This window comes from Panthera tigris, chromosome B2 (genome assembly GCF_018350195.1).
Source record: "Panthera tigris isolate Pti1 chromosome B2, P.tigris_Pti1_mat1.1, whole genome shotgun sequence".
Taxonomy (NCBI): Eukaryota; Metazoa; Chordata; class Mammalia; order Carnivora; family Felidae; genus Panthera; species Panthera tigris.
Genome location: NC_056664.1, coordinates 2,974,931 through 2,988,918, shown reverse-complemented (window position 1 = coordinate 2,988,918; position 13,988 = coordinate 2,974,931). Strand labels below are relative to the sequence as shown.

At 50.1% G+C, this 13,988-nt stretch overlaps 3 non-coding genes across 3 annotated transcripts; all 3 read left to right on the top strand.

Annotated features, from left to right (window-relative positions):
• Positions 1 to 1,328: 1,328 nt before the first annotated feature.
• On the top strand, positions 1,329 to 1,422 carry TRNAI-UAU. The gene is made up of 2 exons: positions 1,329 to 1,366; positions 1,387 to 1,422. It is a non-coding gene; the product is annotated as a tRNA-Ile (tRNA).
• Positions 1,423 to 11,069: 9,647 nt separating this feature from the next.
• Positions 11,070 to 11,142, top strand: TRNAF-GAA. Its single transcript has one exon. It is a non-coding gene; the product is annotated as a tRNA-Phe (tRNA).
• Positions 11,143 to 13,553: 2,411 nt separating this feature from the next.
• TRNAI-AAU lies at positions 13,554 to 13,627 on the top strand. The gene has a single exon. It is a non-coding gene; the product is annotated as a tRNA-Ile (tRNA).
• Positions 13,628 to 13,988: the final 361 nt, after the last annotated feature.

Below are 13,988 nucleotides of genomic sequence, written 5' to 3'. Positions count from 1 at the left end.
GCGGCCGTAGAACAGTGCCTGCCGACGGCTGCTGTTCAGATGGGATGGTCTCTAGAGGTCAGGCCAACTTGGTCTCTGGAGGCCGTGGAGGGGGTTGGGGGCGGGGCGGGGGAGGACTTCTCCGGTTGAGGGTCATCTACCAAAGATCTAGTGTTGCTTCTCACCCCTCGTGTTCAGGTGTCACACACGTGGAATGACAGCGGCCCAGCGATGGTCTGCGCTCCCCTCCCCCGCCGTGCGTGTGTCTGGGAGGAGGAACCTGGTCGCCGGTCTACTCCTCTCAGCCCCGACTGTGAGGCAGTGTGTGGTCAAGACTACTGGGCAGGCTATTCTCCTCTTTAAACGATTCCGCTTCTCCTGCACAGGAATTATTCCATAAAAGCAAAAAGGCCTCGCATCTCGTGTGTACTTCCACTTTAATGGTTGCAATTTCCGCGGGCCCAAATCAAACGAATAAGCCAGCAGACCAATGCACACAAGGGGCTTTTATGATTAAAGGCCACATGGAGGGGACGAGGGTTGTGGGTGGGCATGACATCACAAACAGCCAGGCAAACAGCCAGGAACCTGCAAGACCGAGCGGGGTGGAGGAGGGGGGTTGGCGGGTGGAGGAATGCGGGTGGGGAGTGGAATAGAGTGGGGTGGAGGAGAGGGAGGTGGGGGGTAGAACGGGGTATGGGGGGATGGAGGAGAGGGGGGTGGGGAGGTGGAGGGGTTTGGGGGTGTGTGGAGGTGCGGTGGGGTTGGGGTGTTGAAGGGGGTGTTGAGGTGGGGGGGTTGGAGGGGTGGGGGGGAGGAGCAGGGTGAGGATGGGGGTGGGAGTGTGAAGGAAGGGGGGTGGAGGAGGGGGGTGGAGGGATGGGGTGGGGGTGTGTGGACCCGGCCTTGGCCGCCGTGACGCGCAGCACGAGCGAGGAGGGGTCTCGACTCCAGCGGTTCCCGCGGGGGCCGCCGGAGCGGCGGGCTGGGACCCGGGCTCGCGAGGAGCCGGCGGGCGCGGACTCCAGGGGGCGCGCGGAGCCGGGGCCGGGGACGCGGCTCGTCGGCGCCCCGGGCGCGGTGGGAGCCTCTCGGAGCTGCGGGCGGGGCGGCCCCACGGCTCCCGCCCGCGGACGCCGGCCCCGCCCCGCGGGGGAGGTGGGGGGGAGGGGGCGGAGCCGGGAGGGCGGAGCGCGCGCCCGTCCCGGGGGGGAGGGGCAGGCGCCGGGACGGCGGCGTGCGTCGGCTCGCAGCGGGGCGGCGGGTGCGGGCGGGTCCCCGCGCGTCCGCGTGCCCGCGCGCCGGCCCCAGGCTCTGTAGAGCGCGCGCTGGCGGTGCGGGGAAAGCATGCTCCAGTGGCGCAATCGGTTAGCGCGCGGTACTTATACAGCAGTATATGTGCGGGTGATGCCGAGGTTGTGAGTTCGAGCCTCACCTGGAGCATGTTTTCTTCCCTTTGCGGTTTCACACTCCTTTTCTTCGGGTGCGTTTTCCCCTCCTCCTCCGGACAAAGCGCTGGAGGGAGCTTGTGTTCTTTTCCGCGGCGAGACCGCGGATATGGAGGGCATTTGGTAGTTTTCGAACGGGACGAAACCGCACACCAGAGGAGGCAAATTGAATTTATCCAGGCAGAGGCGCTTCTCCCGGGTCAGGGGGCCTCACAGCCATTGCATATCGGCGGAGGAGGCCCCATCCTTTCCCCGCCCCTTTCCTTAACGGATTCCGCAGCTCTTCGGGAAGTGGGCGGGGGAGCGGAGCGCCGGGGCGTGCTGTCTGCTGTCAGCTCCCCGGGGTGCGGATGGGGGCAGAGGGGGCGCTCCCGCATCTTAGTTCTGAAGCCGCAGGGCGCCGTCTGGTGGCCGGATTCCACCTGTGACATCTTCGTGGGATTTGAGTCGCCCAGGCCGGCCTCCAGCAGTGAGGCACCGGGCACAGGTGGCTGGGTACGTACTTCTTCCTAATTTCATCAGAAAATAAACAGACAAGGCCTGTTTGCAGAGCTGCTCTCATTCTGACGCTGTGTCTGAAATAAGTGATTCAAGGTTGCCTGTTTCTTTGTCCAGGCTGTCCTGGATTTATTCTGTCTCAGGGCCTCCTCCTCTTCTTTTCCTTAAATACGACATTCCCTACAGTTCCGTCCTCCGCTTTCCTCTCGGCTAAGGATATACGCAATCTTTGTGTGGCATTCGTTCCCTTGATTACAGCCTCTCCCTAAGAACCGAGGTCTACCCTTTCTGTCGCACCCAGCCCTCTCGTTTGAACCCAGAGCCCAGCATCCTGCTGACCTCTGCGCTGTTCTGACCTTAACCCCGTCGGGTCTGTAACATCGACACGTGGGAAAATTATCAACCTTAAACCCACTCCCGCTCCCGGGCTCTTTACTTCAAAGGCGGTCATTTAACATATGTGGAATGCCTGCGTTTCTACTGGGTCCGTGCTACGTGCTGAGGTTACCCACTGAGGTAAAAAGATGAAGCCTCTGTGCTCTGGATGCTGAGTTCTAGGAGGGAGGAATCCGCAGTGACCAATTAAAAATAAACATCCAAGTAGACAGAGTGGCGGAGTGTTTCCTGGAGAAAAACAAAGACAGGCGACAAGGGACAGGAGGCACCAGAGTATGTGCTGGGGGTGGTGTATCGCGTAGGGTTGTGACGGAAGGCTCGCTAAGCCAGTGGCCTGTAGGCAGAGGCCTGAAGGAAGCAAGGAAGCGAGTCTCAGGTCTCCACCGCGGAAGTCCTGCCCAGGCCCAGGGAAGAACAAACACGCGGCCTAGCTGTGGGATGTCCCCAGAAGCTCACTGCCGTGTATTTTTCCACAGAAGAGCCTCTTCGATAATTTTTGAAAAGCTAATACGTGACATGATGTTATATGCGGTACCGGTTAGGACCGAGGCCAAAGGATGTTCGAGGAGACGGTGTGGAAGCAGAATCCCAGAGGCACAGAGCAGTGTCCCCAGGGCTTTCCCGCGTGCTGTCCGAGGCTGGGCTGTCCCTGGCTTCCGAGGCTTGATTTTAGAGCATTGCCGCGGGTTGTTCAAAACAGAAGACAGCCATGCAGTTTTCTAGCAACTCCTTTTTCGTGAGATTCTCACCAACTTAGTGGCTTAAAAGAGCGCAGGATCATTGCGTTGCAGCTCCTTAGGCCGTGAGTCCGCGGTGGCTCTCGCTGCCCTGAGATCAGGCTGCTGGCCAGGCTGGGGCCGCCTGGAAGTTCTGGGGGAGCATCCTTCTTCTTGCCTGCTCGGCCTTCAGCCTTCTAGAGCCCGCCGGCGCCTTGGCCCTGGGCCATTCCATCTCCAGAGCCAGCCACTGAATGACCCTGATCGCTGCTTCTGTGGTCACGTCTCCTTTCCTGACTCTAATGTTTCTCCTCTTCTTATGATTGTATTGGAGCCCCTGGACAATCCGGGATAATCTCCCTATTTTAAGATCCTGAATTAGGCACATCTGCAAAATTCCGTTTGCCGTGTGAGGCAGCACGTTCCCAGGATCTGGGGGTGGTGGTGTGGACATCTTCACGGAGGCCTTACTCTGCCCAGCAGGATGATCGTATCTCAGGGGTAAACTCCACCACCGTCGACGGGGAGCAGCGCCTTCCCCCAGCATCTCCCCCTTCCCTGGTGTAGCCTACTTCCCCCGCACGCCCCCCTGGCCACCACTCACCTGCTCTCCGCTGCCATCCGGTTGCCTTTTCTAGAATTTCGTGTAGGTGAGATCGTACAACCTGTGGGGTTTTGGTTCGACCTCTTCTACTTGGCATCGTGCTGTGCTGATGTCTGTGGCCGAGACTCATGTTTGATTCCTCGCATTTGTCTGTTACGCGGTCTTCTTGATTCCACCTTACCTCCTAACGTCTCTCCCTATTCCCCTGCCTATGAGATTCTCTTCATCTGGTCCACGTGCCAGATTCCTGCTCCTTCTTCGTGGCCCGGAAACAGACCTGATGGTTTCTTTCCTCTTCCTAATAGATAACTTGTAGTGCTGAATTCACATTTATCTCATGGTAAAAAAGATGTGTTTACATATACAGCCGTCTTTCCTACGAGTTTGCTTATTAAGGGCAATTACCATGACTTTTTGCTCAAAAGTGCTCAAAATGCTCAAAAATATCTATAGAGTCTCAAAATGGTACAGGAGAAGAATGCAGAACTTTGAAGAGAAAAGGAAGATAAAAAAGGAAGGAGGAAAAAGTAAGGTGGTTTGGATGGGAATGATGAGAAGGAAAAAAAAAAAAAAAGGGTTTCTGTTGGCTGTTCCAGGTGAAAATATCAGATATTTTAAACACTATAACTCGAGGTTTTTGTAGAGTTGACACACACTTCCACCAAATGAGGATTGATTTACACGCTTGGCTGAGAAATAGAACTGGTAATGAGTTTGTTTTAGCCACCGTGAGACCTCGTGTGCCATCAGAAAAGGCCACATAGGGGCGCCTGGGTGGCTCAGTCGATTGAGGGTCCGACTCTTCATTTGGGCTCAGGTCATGATCCTGGGGTCGTGGGATCCAGTCCGTGTTGGGCCCCATGTTGGGTTCCACACTGGGCACTGGGCGTGGAGGCTGCTTAAGATTCTCTCTCTCCCTCTGCCCCTTTCCCCAGCCTGTGTGCACTCTCTCTAAAATTAAAAAGAAGGCGGGGGGGGGGGGGAGGAGGAGGAGGAGGAGGAGGAGAAGAAGAAGAAGAAGAAGAGGAAACAGCCAAATATTCTACTTCAAAAATTTCCCTCTTCATTGTGTCCAGTAAAATTTTGTGACTATTTATGGAGTGATAGAATTTTAAATAGTTGAACAAGAAACTTTCTCACAATTTTGACCTGTGGGTGTCTTTACTATTTGCTTATTTCTCCCCAGTTTCCATTTCTATTTCTGGTGCAAACTGAAAAGATCCATATCCTTAAAAAGCCCTGTAAGTGATTTTATCCATAACTTAAATATGGCCCACTCTTGCGTCTTCTGTCACATCCAAGTTATGGTTCATGTAACAATTTTGTGAATTTTTATTTATTTATTTATTTTGCCTAGATAACACATTTCCTTGGCTCTGAATATTTGTGAGTATCAAGGTCCTCCCTGGTTCTATCTCCCAGCCCCCAGGTCCCCGAGCACAGGCTGTTGCTTTACGTTGTGGACGCAAATTGAATAAGCTTTTTAAAAATCTTTAAAGAGAAAGGAAAAGAGTTTCATTTGAGCACAAGTTAGTTCAGGTGCCTGGGATACACAAACCTTGCAAAGAAGAGAGAGCTCTTAGGAAGGAACATTTGGTGCAGTTATATATGTTTTTCACATTTAAAAAAGTTATGGGGGCGCCTGGGTGGCTCATTCAGTTAAGCGCCAGACTTTGGCTCAGGTCAGGGTCTCGTGGTTCATGGATTCAAGCCCTGTCAGGTTCCGTGCTGACAGCTCAGAGCCTGGAGCCCGCTTCAGATTCTGTGTCTCCCTCTCTCTCTGCCCCTCTCCTACTCATGCTCTGTCTCTTTCTCTCAAAAATAAATAAACATTAAAAAAATTTTAATGTTACAAATCATCATGATGAAGAACACTCTAGAAAGTTAGACTTTATCTTACATTTTTAGTATGTGCAACGCCACGTGACTTTAATCTTACAGGAACCAGGGAGGTTTTGAAACTTTTCTTATCTTTATGTTAGGAATGCTCCTTTTTGGTTATTATTATTTTTTTAAATAAAGCAGATGTACCGTGTGTGTTCAAGGCAGAAATAGAGCCCCTGCTTTGAGGTTTTGCTGAGTCATTTTGACCTTGGTAAATGTTAAAGCATGGCTTCCCTGGGAGCCCAGAAGCAGGGCCCATAAACATGAAAAGTTGACAATCTTCTTTGTTTTACCAATGTTGTTAGTTTCTTCAAAAACTAGAGTGACTTACGTTCTCTTCTTTGCCAGATACCATTCGAGGTGAACATGTGGAGAGGACCCCACCCCTTCCCAGGTAGTGAAAACGGCCAGAGAGGTCTGTCCTTTGCTTCAGATATTGGAAGCTAATCTATGTCATACCCAAAAGTAGCAGTGAAACCTTGGTCTGTGAGCCTAATTCGTTTCAGAAACATGCTTGTGATCTAAAGCACTTCATTGCAAATATATCCAATATGTATTTGTATATTCAAGCGAACTTCAAAACCATTGGCTCAGTTGTGATCACCTGACGTTCGGCGTCACGTACGACTCGTTTTGCAAGACATCGCTCGTGTATCAAGTGAAAATTTATCAGAAACGTTTGCTTGTCTTGTGAAACGTTTGCGGAACAAGATACTTGCAATCCCAGGTTTTACTGTGTATATATTTTAGGATGGGTCTGGCCACATACCACAGCTATGTCAGAAAGACCAACCATGTGATCTAGGGTGGGGGCTTTAGGTCATGCTCTCAGGCAGCCTGGAGAGTGAGTTCAAGCACATGCGTAATCGATCACTTATGCCTGTACAATAAAGCCCGGTAAAAACTCTGGGCACAGAAACTCAGGTGAACTTCCTGAGCTAACAATAAATACTCTGTGCATTGTCACATGTCGATGCAGAACGATCGCTTATCCTGAGGATGACAGCAATTTCGTTTGGAACTCTGCCAGAGTCTGCTGGATGTGTGTCTCCTTTTGGCTGATTTTAATTTGTGTCCTTTCCCTTTAAGACACTGTAACCAATGAGTATAATAGCTCTGATGAGCTCCGGGACCCCTTTTAGCAAATTATCGAGCCCAATGGTGTTTTGCAGAACGAAAACTTGCAAATACGTGTCAGAAGCGAGAGAAGCCTAGGGACTGTGCCCTCACACTTTGCTGTTTGGCCAACTCCAGGTAGAGGAGTCAGGTAGAAATCTCCCCCGATCTGACAGTGCTTCCCATGAAACGGATCAATAGTAACATAGGGAATAAGCTTAATTATTTCTAACACCCTCTTTTTACAATATTAAGGAGCAAATCGTGGCTGATTCTCTAGGAGCCCTCTGGGAAATCTCAGTCAGTGTTAGGTGCAAACTGCGTCAGGAGTTGAAGCGAGGAGAAAAAAATGTCAAAAGTTTCCAGGTAGTAACACCTAATTAAATAGGTTCGCAAGTTAGTACTTGGCTACCTATTTAACCAAGTGACAATAAGATCTTAAAGGTAAACACAGGGGACTTTCAGTTTCTGCTCCAACGTGTAAACAGTTTGGGAGCCATCACTCTCATCCTCACCACAAGAGAAAAGCTGAAAATCAATAATTGTCCCTAGATGTATCAGGATATTGAGGTCACAGGGCGACCTGGTAACCCAAAACCTGGAGAGGAAGGAGAGCGGCAGAGGGAATCACGGTCACTGATCACAGTCCGTGAGCATCACAGAGGGTGGAATCACAGCCAATGCTCAAGTAAGCCCCAGAAGGTGGAAACGGAGCGGGAGACAACTAACAAAACAAAGAACAAGGGAAAATGAGTGGAAAATGTTTACAAATACGGATGTCCTTGACTTGCAGAGGGGTTACGTCCTGCTAAACCCATCATAAATGGAAAATGTAAGTTACAAATGCATTTAATGCACTTCCTACGGGACATCAGTTTCGCTCGCCTCACATGTGTTCAGAATGCTCCCATCAGCCTACAGTTGGGCAAAATCATCTAACACCCAGCTTATTTTATACTAAAGTGTTGAATGTCTCATGTAATTCACTCAATGCTGTGCTGAAAGTGACCAGCAGAACGGGGTCAGAATGGTCGTGATGCTTCCCAGCATCACGAGAGAGGACCCCACCCACGTCACAGCCTGGAAAAAGATCGAAATCCAAAGTCTGCTTCCTCCTGAATGTGTATGGCTCTTGCACCAACGTAAACGGAACCATCATAAATGGGGACTGTCTGTGCGGTAATCCCTCCGTACACGTGGTTCCACTTTTGACAGTTTCCGCTGCCCGCGGTCAGCTGAGGTCTGGAGGCAGACGACCCTCCTTGTGACGTGTCATCAGAAGGTCAAGAGCAGCCTAACGCCTACATCGCAGTGGCTGCCTCATTCAGCCACTGCATGTTTCAAAACCTATGGGCCTGTACAACACAAAGAGTAAATCCTAGGAAACTGCGGACCTCGGCTGCGAACAATGTATCACTCTTGGTTTATCCATTGTAACAAATGTATCATACTAATGCAAGATGCTACTAAGAGAAGAAACTCTGAATTTGGGGGAATAGGGAACCTGGGAACTCCCTGAACTTTCTGCACAATTTTTTTTTTGTAAACCTAGAAATGCTCCGAAGAATAGCCTATTTTAAAAAGTCAACATAGAAGGTAATGTCATTATAAATAACCGTAGCTGTGTCAAAGGTGGAAAGACTTTGTTATCTTACATAATCAAGGGCATACTAAAAACAGATAGTTGTAGGAGTTAAATTCTGCCATTTGGGGGAGGAAATGAACTGAATTGTCACCGTTGTGCCAAAGCATGTAATGGCGGGAGCTTTTGAAGGGGGCTTGGGGTGCATTTAGAGTTACCCATAATATCAAGGTGAAAAGCCAGAGCAAAATAACTGTCAAACAAAGAAGCAAAATTAGATCCTTACTGAGCTGCCCCAGACGAATGTCTGGAGCACCTGTATCAGCAGGTGGTCTCACTGGGATCGATCCCAGAGCCACCGTCAGGAAAGGACGACAGCAGGCTGGGAGCCCTCAGCGTCTGGGTGGATAAGACGGGTGTCCCAGGTGGGCTTTTACTCCCGTGTGACCCAGGACACCAAACGGCCAAAGACAAAAGCCAGATAGATGAGGACACCGACTTTCTTTAGGCCCTCGTGATCGGGAGAGTGCCCCAGAATGCGGGATGGCGGCGTTCTCTGCAGGGTGGTTTGCCTTAGACTTTTATAGGGAATATACACAGCGTCCACATGAGGTTGTGTGGAATCGTTTAGCAACTGGGGAAGTTTCAATCAGATGAGTGGGAAGTGTTCAGTTGTGTGTCTGGCTACTTTCAAGGGGATTGTACAGAGTTCACGCAGCAGGCCTGGGACTGCTGTCCTTAGAAGGGCCTGCTTGCAGGATGGGCCTGTGGCTGGCATCTGGGAACTTAGATTCTAAGAGATTCCGACCGTTTCCCAAATGGCGGGAGCGCCTCACTGTGCCTGAGCTGTTCATGCAAAGCATACAGTTCTGCCGAACACCTGCCTTCTTCCTGGGTCTGCAGTTTTGATATACGCTAGGCAGTCTCCCCCCACCCCCAAGTATTTGGGCACCGGGTCTCTAACGAACTTCCCTGGTGGACATTTTCCATGTCTTGTCACAATTTTCGGCTGTGGGAATTAAGCCTGTCCTCTCTGACTCGCCCCTGGTTTCCCCCAGACTTTGCGCCTGGTGCCTTTTTCCTTTGCTGACTTTTGCTGTGATAAATCATAGCTATGAGGACACCTATATGCTGAGTCCCGTGAGTCTTTCTCGAATCATTGAACGGGGGTGGGGGTGGGGGGACAGAGGGACAAACAGTTCTCATCTTAGTCAATCACTCATGTCACAAAGGCATGACATGAGAACTTGGCGAGGAGTGACAGGGGAAGGGTCTGTGGTTGGTCTTACCAGCAGGTTTGGGCAAAAGAGGAAAGATTTGTGTTTGGGCTTGTCTGCGCTTAAATACTATGATGATGTTTTGCATTATATAGGAGGTGGGGTTTGTTGACTGCAAGTTGCTCATATAATTTTTGATACAGGGTATGCTAAATTATTATTTTTTTCAGTTATCCAAATAACAGATACCCCCATAGTGTAACTATTTTAAACAATACAGAGAAACACCAAAAATATCTTATTCTCCTCTCTGTTAATAATTAATATCATTAGTCATCAAAAAAAAAAAAAATACAAGTGAAAATCACAAAGAAACTGCACGACATCCTGGCCTGAATAGCCAAAATTAGAGTGGCTGACAATATCCGGTACTGGCTAGTCTATGAAGTAACCAGAAGCCTCACACATCGCTGTTAAGAGTGTATACACTTAATATGTGCATTTGGAAAACTGTTTAGCAACATCTAATAAAGTTAAACATACATATATCCTGTGACCCAGCAATTTCATACTCTATCTGTGTATTTATGTATCTAGGTGTTTATCAATGTATCTGTCCATATACCTTTGTATCTATCTATGTATCTATCTGTGTATGTATCTATCTATTTATATGATGAATGAGTGCTTATGTTCACCTGAAACCATGCACAAGACGGTTCAGTGGCTTTTGTAGCCTAGAACTGGAAACCAAATGCCATCATCAGCATTAGAATGAACCGGTGAATTGTGGTGTAACCAAATGGAAGTTGATGTAAAGGAACAAACTGTCTTCACAGATAAAAACACAGATGAATCTCAAAGACAATATTGAGTGAAAGAAACCAGACATAAGAATGCAGATTCAATTTGTTTTAATGTGTATGAAGACACAGTAAAGGACAGCACATACAGTGAGAGCCCGGACCAGTGGCTGACTTTGGGAGGACAGCAAATGAGAGGGAGTCTGACAGTGCTCAGGTGCTTACACAGGGTGTGTGCTTGTAAAAATCATCAAGCTGTGCACTTAAGATCTGCATACTTTACGCTATGTAATTTATACTTTTGTAAAATGAAAGGGGAAAGGAATAAAAACAACTGAAAGAATAAAAAAATTGGGGGGGGTCCAAACTAGAAATTACCCCAAATGGTGTTTTCTTGAATTCTTCCAGCAGGAAGCTTTGAACCCCTACACTCCCACGGCTATCTAATTCATACATTAGAAACCCAGTACAAAATTTTCTTTATCACCTTTTTTTTTTTTGTTCTTCCTACAATACTCAGGAAACCTTAAATATGGTCACACATTGTGTAAATTTGTTTAACTTTTTTTTCGTATAGTTAACATACAGTATTGTATTACTGTATGTATAGTCACCCCCCCCCCCCCCGTCTGATTTCTTTTTCCGTAGGATTAGTTTTGAAATGGGCAAAATGTAACATTTTCAGAAGATTATTTTTGTGTTACATTTTCAGAAAACAACACAAAAAATTTACTGACTTTCCTGAAACGTATCATCCTAAAAAGCAAATAGGCTGTTCAGAAAAGCTTATTTAAGGAGTAATTGACAAGAAACACTCTCAGGGCTCGCCGAGATAGCTCAGTTGGGAGAGCGTTAGACTGAAGATCTAAAGGTCCCTGGTTCGATCCCGGGTCTCGGCAGGCGTCCCGCGCCCCTTTTGCAAATGTTGACTTTCCTATTACTGATGGGCCTCGGAAACCGTGAACTCATAGCAAATGTCAGTCACCCTCAAATAAGTTCAGTCCACAGCACCATTTATGTGGAAAGGAGCCGCATACATTTACCCTTACTTTATTGGAAAGGGCTTTTGTAAACTCTGGCAAAACGCAATTCTACATCTATACACTAAGTTCCTCCAGTTCCTTCAGGTAAAGAGAGCTCAGTGCCTTTTTCAGAGCACTGGGGTGTTATTAAATGCATCCATAAGAATCAGGGCATGAGCACTTAGAGTTCTTCACTTAATTACCTCTGTTTCTGCTTTCATTTAGGGTCCTTACATGGCCAGCACTTTGAATCTTGTAAGAAGTTTTGCTTACTTTATACAGCATTTTGGTTTTCAGCTCTAGGGACAGTCCTAGTGCGTCATTTTACTGTGCAGAAAGGCGAGAATGATAGTTTAAACACAAATTGAATTTTATTTATTTTTAAAGAAGCTCGGTTTATTTTTTAAAATATAATCTATTGTCAAATTGGCTTCCGTACAACGCCCAGTGCTCATCCCAACAAGTGCCCTCCTCCATGCCCATCACCCACTTTCCCCTCTCCCCCCCCCCCGACATGAACTGAGTTTTACTAGTATTTATTAAGATTATACGTGACTATATATATGCTATAAAATAGCACGGGAATTGTGAACATTGATCTATCATTTTTCCCAAGGCAGCGCTGGATACTTAACGAAATCTAATCTGAAACATAACGCGCATCGTGTGAAATTCTCTTACAAGACATTTGCTGCACACGCTACAATATATGGCCGAGGGTGTAGGTGGGGACGTTAAAGGAACGCTTGACTAGGGGTAGGATATTTTGGGGGGGGGGGGGAGGAAGCAGACGAGCGCTCTGGTGGTCTCCGAGGACGATCTGAGGGTAGAGGCTAGGATCAATGGATTCGTTCTATGCCATTATGTTAAAGGGGGTCTTTTCACGAGCCCCTCTTCTGATCCGGAATCACTACGTTCACACGCAAGATTTCACTTAAAAGCAGGCACGGAAAAATACAGTTGTGGACGTGGGACCTTCGGTCCACGTGGGCAGGGGACCGAGGTGGGGTGAGGACAGCTGACCCGCACCCTAGGTTTCCCCAGCTGGGAGGGGCTGGGTCTGCAGGGGAGCGAGTGCGGGGCCCGCGGTGGTCCCGGAGACCCAGGGGCGGGGTCGGAAAAGTCAGGGGGCCGGGCCGCCCTGGAAACTCCGTTCTTCCCGGAGGAAGGAGTCCAGGGTAATCCCTTCGGCGTTTCAAGGCCCGGAAACCAGCGACGTGCGTCGCGGCGGCTTTGCCTGCCGAGCCCGGAGCCCGGGACGCGGTTGGGGGGCGCGGCTGCCGTGCGGACCCCGGGGTCAGGTCGCGGTGGGGCGCGCGGCTCCCCGCGACGACGAGGAGGACGCAGACCGCGGAGGCCACCTCGGGGACTCGGAAGCCCTGGGCCCCCAGTCTCTACCCGTCGACCCTGGACACTTCCAGAGCGGACCCTGGAGGCGCGTGCTTCTGTCCTGCGCCAGCGTCGGCTTTGAACCCAACAGTCGTCATCACCTGTTGATTCTCTTAGCTCTAAATAAAAGTATTCTCGGAAAAGTATTCTCAGCACGAAAGTTCGACAAATACGTGGGGAGTAACTCACGCCGGGAACACCTTCAACCTGTCTTCGGGGGACCGGCCAGGAGGCTCGTGGGACGCCCAGCGCGCAGCTGGCTGACTCCGGGGGTCCCCCCGCTCGCACGCCGCGATCCGAGGGACACCCAGCAGGTGCCGTCGGCGGAGAATTAACAGCCGGGCGCCGCCTGCCCCTCGCCCTCTGCAAACCTCCGCGGCCCTGCTCTCCCGCCCCCAAACAGGACAACTCACGGTGGTGACCCGTGCTGCTGGGGGCCGCCGTCCCGGCTCATGACGTCGGGGCAGGTGTCTGCGGGGCTTCAGAGACCCCGGGGCACAGGGCCTTTCCTGCCTCGCGCTCGTCTGCGTTTCCTTGCCTGGAACCGACCTGAACTGGACGCGTCACTAAGGTACAAGTCCTGGGAGAGAAGTTTGCGACGTGTGATCCGGAGATACCGACTCGCCTCTAAGAAGGGGACACTCCCTTCACCACAACCGAAAATCCCATCCCGGTGCTGTCTCCACAAATAGGCTGGCCCCAGCGTCTGCACAAGTCTCTCCGTGGATTTCCTAGTCCAAATCCGAAGAACTGGGAGTGTAGACTTCTCATTACAGGCTATGGATACAGTTCAAAATGGTCCTTAGAAGCGGGAGAAGAAAAAGAAGACATTCCCCTTAGTTTTAGGCAAACAAAACTGTAGATGAACTTATTCTTTTAGAAAGCGTCCCCCGTCGGGTGGCCGGTTAGCTCAGTTGGTTAGAGCGTGGTGCTAATAACGCCAAGGTCGCGGGTTCGATCCCCGTACGGGCCACGCAGGGTGACCTTTTTGGCCTTCCTGGCGCGTGGACTTGGCCAACTCACTCGTCGGACCCCAAATCGCCGCGAATCAGAAGTTCAGACCTTCCTCTTCCCAAAAGAAGGCTATGTAGCTTCGCTTCGCTTGTTCTTAATTAAAAGTAACTACACCCGCTGCGAAGAGTTTCCTGAAGCAACCCGAGGGAGTGGTGTGGGAACGAGGCGGCTGTGTTTTAGGAAAGGGGGGGGGGGGCGTCAAGGACAGTTGTAGCAATGTGCCTGCTCGGTTTTCGGTGAAACTCCAGGAGACGGTATTATCCGGGCGCGTGAGAGAAGCTGCTAGAGAGAAAAGGAGGCAGGCGGAGGTTGGCGGTGAC